Source organism: Panthera tigris, chromosome C1 (assembly GCF_018350195.1).
Source record: "Panthera tigris isolate Pti1 chromosome C1, P.tigris_Pti1_mat1.1, whole genome shotgun sequence".
In the NCBI taxonomy this organism is placed as follows: domain Eukaryota; kingdom Metazoa; phylum Chordata; class Mammalia; order Carnivora; family Felidae; genus Panthera; species Panthera tigris.
Window position 1 is genome coordinate 101848433 of NC_056667.1, and position 9562 is coordinate 101857994.

The window sequence follows — 9562 nt, forward strand, 5'->3', positions numbered from 1 at the left end:
GGGGGGGAATGGATTTGGTTTGCTGGGGATGAGAAGGGAGGTGCTTAGGGAGGGGCACTCTGAGGAAATGACAGTAGGCTGAGACCTGAAAGTCAAGTGGCAAATAGCCAGATGGAGGGCTGGGGTGTGGGGCAGGGAAGAGGGTCCCAGGTAGCAGGAATAGGCCCCAAGGCAACAAGAGCTGGATGTCTTAGAGGAACTGAATGGAACATGGGTGTAATGGGAGTGTGGGGAGCAAGCAGGACAGGGCACCCCTCAGGCTGGAGGCCTAGGCAGATACCGGATCTCTTAGACAGTCAAGGGATCTCTGTGGAGGCCTGTCGAAGGGGGCACAGGGGAGAGGGCAGTCAGAAAGAGGGTAAGAGAGGTAGGAACACCAAGAAAGAAGAGAGACCCAGCCAGAGGCGGGGGGGGGGTGCAGAGAGAAGGGTGAGGGCTAGACAGGACCAAAGGATTTGGCAGCCAAGAAGTCCTCTGAGGCCTCTGAGATGGTCAGAGTGAAAGCTAGTGAAAAACAGAGTGAAAGCTGGGGTGAACGAGTAGCATGAAGGGAGGAAGTAAGGAAGAGGAGGAAGTTAGCATATATTCTTTTCAGAAGTATCATGATGAAGGAGAAGAGAAAACTGGGGCAAGAGCTAAAAGGAGAATTGCTTTGTTTATTTTTATTTTACTTCTTTTAGGTTTATTTTTATTTATTTTTGAGAGAGGCATGAGCCTCTCTAGAGGGCATGAGCGGGGGAGAGGCAGAGGGGGAAAGACATGGAGAGAGAGAGAGAGAGAGAGAGAGAGAGAGAGAGAGAGAATCCCAAGCAGGCTCCATGCTGTCAGTGCAGAGCCAGACTCAGGGTTCCATCTCATGAACTGAGAGATCATGACCTGAGCCGAGATCAACAGTTGGACACTTAACTGACTGAGCTACCCAGGCGCCCCTGTTTATTTTTATTTTAGATGGGGGCATTTTTATTAAAACTATAAAATAACCATATTTTTTAACTGTAGGTTTTAAGGCAATAGGCATTCAAAGTAAAATTTCGAGAAATTCATATCCAGATACAATTAAGAATTTATTCCAATGTCATTCTAGTGCTATTAATAGTCCCCTAAATGCAATCTTGGTTTTGGTTTTTAGTTTGATAGCATCCTTTCTTTGTATTTACCTTGGATCATTTCCTTGGGTCCGAGCTCTCCTCGGGCAGCCCCAGATTTCAAGTCAGTGTGGCATCAATAGCTCTTTTAAATATTTAAATCTTTATTTCCCAACCATTCATAATTGTTCTTCCTGCCTCCACAGGAGATGGAAAGACAATGGCCCTGCTGGGGTGATGGACCCAAAAAACAAGAAAGTTTCATTTTCCCTTCCCAGGTTTCTTATCAGCTAGGAATAATACACATTCTCTGTCTCACCTCCTCCCTTTTTCATACAGCACAAGAAAAAAGACAAATTACTGATTTTTATTTACATCAAAACTAAATATGCACATAGTTGACAGAATCGAATAGCTCTACATTAATAACCAGTCGCTCCCCCACGCCACCCTTTCACCACATCCTGGGGAATCCCTTCATCTCTTGTGTCAAATAGTCTGGTTCCTTGAATTCCACCTCTTCCTCTTTCTTGATTCACTCCATTGTTTTGGTGGCGCACATCCTCCAGGAGTTTCCCAAGAAAGAAAGCAGGGAACATATAATAGATGCCATGAGTGCCCTGCCGTATTCTCTCAGGACCTGCCACATCCATGCAGTCTAAGTTACCGGTACAAATGTCTCTTTGCCAGAGCACCTGCGTGGCTCAGTGAGTTAAGCGTTGGACTTCGGCTTGGGTCATGATCCCACAGTTTGTGGGTTTGAGCCCCAGGTCGGGCTCAGTGCTGACAGCTCAGAGCCTGGAGCGTGCTTTGGATTCTGTGTCTCCCTCTCTCTCTCCCCCACTTGCTCTCTGTCTTTCAAAAATAAACATTTTTTTAAAATGCTCCAGAGTCGGGGAATTAACCCCCTTCTCCCAGGGAGCACCTCTTAACCCATGACCAATGGGAGTTAGCAGAATAAGTACCTCAGCTCACTCAGCCCTGAGTGGGGATAACTTCAAGGCGTAATTTCTACACGGGTCTCCCAGCATTCCCCAAAGGAATCGAGTTCCAGTTCGCAGTAACTTGATGGATATATTAGCTTCCTTGTTTCACTTCCCCTGACCCTGTAGGGTTTCCTGGATCATCTCCCAAATAAACTACTTTTGCTCCTTTTTTTTTTTAAGTTTCTTTGTTTTGAGAGAGAGTGAGAGAGTAGGGGAGACAGAGAGAGAGAGAGAGAGAGAGAGAATTCCAAGCAGGCTCCATGCTCTCAGCATGGAGCTAAACTCAGGCCTCGATCCTATGAACCATGAGGTCATGACCCAAGCCAAAATCAAGACTAGGAGGCTTAACCAACTAAGCCACCCAGGCACCCCTACTCTTGCTCTTATAACTTCTATTTTCCGTGTCTTATCTTTTTGCTATACTTTCTACTTTCCACATCTTCTAGTGAGTTTTTTTTTCTGGGATCATATTTAAATTCCTAAGATCTTTTTGTTGTTCTCTGTTCCTTTTAAAAAATAGCATTTGGGGGCACCTGGGTGGCTCAGTCGGTTGAGCATTCGAATTCTTGATTTCAGCTCAGGTCATGATCTTGCAGTTCATGGATTTGAGCCCTGCATGGGGCTCTGCGCTGACAGCGCGGAACCTGCTTGGGACTCTCCCTCACCCTCGCTCTCTCTCTGCCCCTCCCCCGCTCACGTGTGTGTGCTTTCTCCCTCTCGCAAAATGAATAAACTGTAAAAAAAAATAGCTTTTTGTTTTTATCATGTATGTCCTATCATGTTTTATCTCTCTGAGGATATTGATAATTTTTTGTTTTCTTTCTCTCTCAGAAGTGGTGCCACCTCCAGATCTTTAGGGCCTTTCTCTCCAGTATGTCAGGCTCTCGGAAAACACTTTCCTAATCTCTAGGCAGGACGTTCAGGGTTACGATCCGTGTGAAGGAAAAGGGCAAGGGGGCTGTAAGTAATGTCCTTTTCTCTTCCGGACGTTATCCTTTCACACAACTGGGACTGGCCCTCCCTCTGTCTTACTCTCCCAGCAGAAGAAAAAGCCCCATCCGCCATCATGGGGAAGGGGCAGTCTAGCTGACACTACAAGGGGAAGGGGGGCCTGGGGACCTCTTTGCTTCTTGAACTGACTTTCGACTCATCTTACTGTTTGCAGCCACAGTTTTACGAGCTTTACTCACAAAATACCAAAGTACCTGGTGCTGCAAATCGCTGAGCATGTGGAGGATTCGAAACGGGTGGTGTTAGCTTTCTCGTCTGCTGCCTCAGGATTCAGCTCACTTGGGTCTCTGGATTCAGTTACCACTCATTCATCTACGTTCCAGCCTTTAAAATTATCCTGCTGTTGTCCTTTTCATATGCTCTTTGTCCTTGTGGGGTTAGCCTTAAAAAAAGAAAAATCCATTTACTTACATTCTTGGTTGCTTACATATGCTCAGAGAAACTCTGGAAACACATACAGCAAACTAGTGACAAAGCTTACTAACGCACAGGAAGGAGACCGGGCCGGGGCCGATGGTAGACATGGATGAGGGAAACGTCTTGCTCTGTGTCTTTTTACACTTTTTTTGGCTTTAGAACCACGTGAATATATTACTTCATCAAACGTTAACCTTGGGTTGAGTTCTAGGAGGGAGTGGAGCACAATGCATGTGTCTATTCTGTTCTCTTTAACCAGAAGTCTCAAGCGTTTTCTAAATTAGTATCTTCAGCGATGAGACCACGAGAGGCTTCCTGAGTGAAAGCCATTCTGAGCAAGTTTAGACGCCATAAGCCAGAATAGGGACCAATTTGTCTCCATGAAAATTCAAGATTTCTGCGAGGCCCAGGACAAAATGAAATCAAATAATGTCAGAAGACCAGAAACAAATTGGGAAAAAATATTTGCAGCGAATATGAAAAAGGTAGTTTTCTTAAAATGTGGAGTTCTTACAAAATACCCAAAGACAGATAAAATCCAACTGAGAACAATGGACAAAGAAAATCTATAGAATTCCCAGGCAAATAAATACAAACAAGCTTTTAAATATAGGAAACAGGCTCTGATTAATTTAAGCAGAAGATGAATTTATTAAGGGATATTGGGTAGTTCACAGGCCCTGCAGGAGGACTGGAGACCCAGGTTTAGAGGCTCACCAGAAACAACTTCCAGAATTATGCTGCAGGGCAGCCGTGTGAAGACACTGCACGGGCACTGCTGCTGAGACAGCGGACACCCCGCGTCCAGATGCCCATCTCCGCTTCTAGAACCTCCGACACCGAAAACTCCCAACTTCATCCACACTCAGGGCTGCTTCCAAGTATGAAGGGACCTCCAAAATCACCTAGTCCGACCTCATTTGTTGGTCAAGAACTGTTTTCCTGGGGGTGAGGGTAAGGAGGTTGTTCGAGGTTTCTGCCGAGATCACCAAGACAGGAGGGTGTTTTCTCTAAGACCTTTGCTCGTTGCATTGTGTTGCTCTCTGCAACTTTAAGACGGAGGGCAGTGCTCACTTTGAAAGTGTTCAGATGTTCAGATCACACTTGATTTCTCAGACAGCAGTGCTGGAACTGCATGCCTGACTTTGTGCCTAGGAGTTCTGCCCTGAGGTCTTCCTCTGTCCGCTGCATGCCTTATGGTGACTCTCTCCAACTTTTTTTAAAATTTGAATTCCAGTGTAGTTAACATATAGTACTATGTTAGGTTCAGGGGTACGATACAGTGATTCAACAGTCCCATACATCACCCAGTGCTCATCAAGATAAGTGCACCCTTAATCCCCTTCACCGATTTCACCCATCCCCCAACCCACCTCCCCTCCAGCAGATGATTGACTATAGTTAAGAGTCTGTTTTTGGGTTGGCCTCTTCTTTTTCTTTTTCTTTTTATGTTTCTTTTTTGCCTTTGTTTTGTTTCTTAAATTCTACATATGAGTGAAATCATATGGTATTTATTTTTCCCTGCCTGACGTATTTTGCTTAGCATTATACTCTCTCTAGTTCCATCCATGTCGTTGCAAATGGCGAGATTTCATTCTTTTTATGGCTGAGTGATATTCCGTTAACTCTTTTTTGGGACTACCAGTGTTGTACTTTCCTATCTTCTTACGGCAATTTGTACTCTTTACTTCTCAAACATGGCCTTATTATTGCTCATTTCTTGGCAAAATATTGAATAAGACATAGTACTCGATGGATGACAATAGGAGGGGAAGAAACAAAGACAATCAAGTTCATATAGATGCCGAATTCACTTATTTGGGGAATGGTCATTTAACGCTAGATAATGAGGATGAGGGTGGGATACAAATTAGAACTAGATATATTTCTTGCCCTCTAGAAGCGTACTTTCTAGAACAGTTGCTCCAAACTCTTTTCACCATGCCACTCCATCAAACATAATAATAATAATAGTCAAATACACATTCCCAACAATAGCATATTCATTATAAATTTTTTTTAAAATTTTTTTTAACGTTTATTTATTTTTGAGACAGAGAGAGACAGAGCATGAACGGGGGAGGGGCAGAGAGAGAGGGAGACACAGAATCGGAAACAGGCTCCAGGCTCCGAGCCATCAGCCCAGAGCCTGACGCGGGGCTCGAACTCACGGACCACGAGATCGTGACCTGACCCGAAGTCGGACGCTTAACTGACTGAGCCACCCAGGCGCCCCTCATTATAAATTATTTAAATTCTATTGTACTCATTTTTAAATACTGGTAAAGCTTGTCTTAGTACCTTAAAGAATAATAAAAACAGGTATTCACATGTTTTCTTCCCACACCTCAGTATATCATCTTTGGCACCCCTGTGGGCACTGTTCCAACAGGAGAACTAGACAGACAACTCAAAATCCACAGATACAATACAAAGGAGTGTGAAGAAGGCTGTGATATCTGAGTAAGCAGGGGATTCTTAGTGCATCACAGAAGCATTGCAAAAGGAAAGAAAAGCTGAGAATATTCAAGGGCTTCTGATGTAGCTCCTGAGCCCAGCTTGGGCCAGGGATTAGTCCAGGCTTCAGCTCCGTGGCTGGCGATCGGGCAAAGACACCTCAATAAACAGGCTGCACATGACAGCCTCCATCACCCCCAAAGCATCCATTTCCCAGCAGCCCAGGCAGGTGAGGGCTTAATAAAAACACATCACCCCATGATGCTACGGACAAACATGTCTGACACACGGCCCAGAGCCACCTCTAACCGCCTACACTGTCAACAGTGGAGCAGCAAGTGCCCTGGGTGTGGAGCCAGGCCACTGAGCTGGATCCCGGCTCTCTTCCCAACCGATTGTATGACTACCGTCCTTCGGCTGCTCTGAGCCTCAGCTTTCTCATCTGTAAAAAGGAATCATACATGCCTTCTAGGGTGTTAGCAATTTCTAGCATTTGTTGGGTTTTTCACTGTGTATTGCATGCATCATCTCATGAAAGCCTCCTGACAACAGGATGAAGCAGGTGCTGTGGTCGTTCCCATTTTGCAGGCGTGGAAACTAAGCCCATGCCCTACCCCCTCTGCTCGCTGCTGACCTCACAACGCTGCCGCGGGGGGCGGGGGCAAATAGGTAAGAGGAACTGAGGCATACACAAGGTATCATACCTAGTGTAAGATTTCATCATCGTCCTCAAGTCTAAATTCAAAATACGATTTTCTATACAGCCCTGAAGGTCAACAAAGTAGGATTTGGTTGGAAAGAAAAGGTGGAGAAAGAGAACTTTCAAGTTAACCTTCTTATCTTGGGTCTCCTACAACAGTGTGTGAATCTGGAAAGAGCCCTGGGTGAAGCATAGGGAGACCAGTTGCACCCCACGCTTACGCTCCGAATTTGGACACGTCATTTAAGCTGCGTTTACTCATTGCTCGGGGGTCCTAATAAATGAGCCCAACAGGGCCTTGCTGTTGACTCTTCCCAAACTCCAGTCTCAAAACACGCTGCAGTCTGGACTCCTCCTGCTCCCTGGGGACAGCTCCGGGGAGAGGCCAGAGGACAGGGAGGCACTGCTGGGGTCAGCTGGGGGCTCGCTCAAACAAGGCCATGTGGGGGCAACAGCGACGGTGGGTGGGGACTCCGGCCAGAGCTCGGGAGGGCCGGGCCGGTAATTATAAGGAAACATCGCAGAGAAAGTTTCTGTTGTGGCTGTTCCCTCTGTTTACTTTGGGCAGTTCTGTCATTTTTTAACTGACCCTTCCCAGATGAGATCTTCAGTGTTCAGCTGGGTAAAGTCAGAGCCTTGCAACTGATGGGGTATTTGAATCCTCTGCGGCTCGGTTGTTGGAGGGAGGCCAGGGCAGCTGACCCCCCCGCTCCTCCCCTCCACCCCAGCTTCAGGGAAGTGAGGCCAGGGCCGCAAACTTGCTGACAGTGGCCCGCGGCCTGCAAACCCAAACATCCTCCTCTCCTCCGCCTCAGGGTGGCCACCAGAAGAAAACAAAACCGCCTGCTTTCCAGAGCGGGGAGTCTCCAGCCATCCCCCCTCCCTTGGCCCTGCTCGGCTCCTGGCCACGCGGGTGCAAGGTTACAGTTACAAGTCCAGAACTGCTGATGTCTACTTTCTGGTTGTTGCTTTAAAACACACACACACACACACACACGCACACATTCACCAAAAACCACACACTTTCCTTCATGGCTTAAAGCTTCACATGGTGGATTCAGACTCAAAGGTGCATATTTGCTTTGCTTTGCTTTTCGTGTTTTCTTAAGTTTGAACAATATGAATGTGGCTGTTGAAGAGTCAGAGAGAAGGAAATCTCGTCTGCTTAGAACTTTTCCTAAACTTTCCAGTTTCTTTTGGACTCTTAAAACCAAAGAATAGAGTCTTTTATGCCTAAGATTAGAAACATCTGGCCATGGCATTTGAGTCAGGCTGGGCTGAAGCAGGGCAAAGCCAGGTGGATGGCCTGCCTATCTGAATTGTGGAATTTTAAGCATCTATAGGACTAAAAGTTACTAAATTTAATGTCTTTGTTTTACAGATAAGGAAACAGGGTGAGAGAGGTTAGGATTTGCTTAATATCACATCTTGAAAGTGTTAGAGGTGAAGCCAGAACCCAGGAGGCAATTGGAAGAATCTTGCTCCCACCCACCACTCTTTACATATAGCCACACATGGGCAGTGAAAGAAAACAGAAAGAAAATGTTCTTTTTAAAAAAAATGTTTTTAATGTTTTTATTTAATTTTTAGAGAGATAGAGTGTGAGCAGGAGAGGAGCAGACAGAGAGGGAGACAGAATCCGAAGCAGGTTCCAGGCTCCGAGCTGTCAGCACAGAGCCCGACGCGGGGCTCGAACCCACGAGCTGTGAGATCATGACCTGAGCCGAAGTCGGACGCTTAACCGACCGATCCCCCAGGCACCCCTGTTTATAAATATTCTTAAGCACTCTATTTAACACACCAACCACCGCCACTTTTGCATGCTTCCACTGTTTTTATCCACTGGCTCTGCATTCTTCCTCAGGAGAAGAGGGGATCGCTTCTCGGCCTTTTGGCTAAGATCAAGTGTAGGAGAAGAGGGGGACTCCGTGTTCAGAAAGCACCAACTAGGTGGCAGGTCTTCACTCCCTTTTTTTCCGTTGACTTTTCCCAACAATACTTTGAGGGGGGTGCCCCGAAGATAGCAATTTTGAATGGGATGGTGAGAGAAGGAAAGCCTCGTCTGTGACATTTGAGCGGATCTGAGGGTGGTGGGGAAACAAGCCAAATGGATTGTGGGAGAAGAGGGAAGGGGGAGTTCCAAGTCACAGAGGCAGGAGAAGGCCTGGTGTGTTCAAGACCAGTCGGGAGGCCTGTACGGCCAGCGTGGAGTGTGCAGGAAGGAAAGCAGCAGCAGAAGAAGTCAGAGGGGGATGGGGGCCGGCGAGGGAGGGCCTGAGACCAGCAAAAACATCAGCTTTTCATCTGAATGAGAGGGCAGCTGTGGAAGCTTTTGAGTAGAGGATTGATACGTTTTTCATTTTCTAAAGGGGCCCTGTGACTTCTGTGTTGAGAGTGGACGAGGGGCTGGGGAGCAAGGTGAAAGCAGAAACACCTGCCAGAGGCCACTGCGATAATTCAGGTGAGAGATGAGGGGACCTGGCCCCGGGGTGGTGGACACATGAGGGGTCCTGGCCCCGGGGTGGTGGACACATGAGGGGACTTGGCCCCGGGGTGGTGGACGGATGAGGGGACAAGGCCCCGGGGTGGTAGACATATGAGGGGACCTGGTCCCGGGGTTGGTGGACACATGAGGGGACCTGGGCCCGGGGTGGTGGACGGATAAGGGGACCTGGCCCCAGGGTGGTGGACGGATGAGGGGACCTGGCCCCGGGGGTGGTGGACGGATGAGGGGACCTGGCCCCGGGGTGGTGGATGAATGAGGGGACCTGGCCCCGGGGTGGTGGACACATGAGGGGACCTGGGCCCGGGGTGGTGGACGGATAAGGGGACCTGGCCCGGGGGTGGTGGACAGATGAGGGAACCTGGCCCCGGGGGTGGTGGACACATGAGGGGACCTGGGCCCG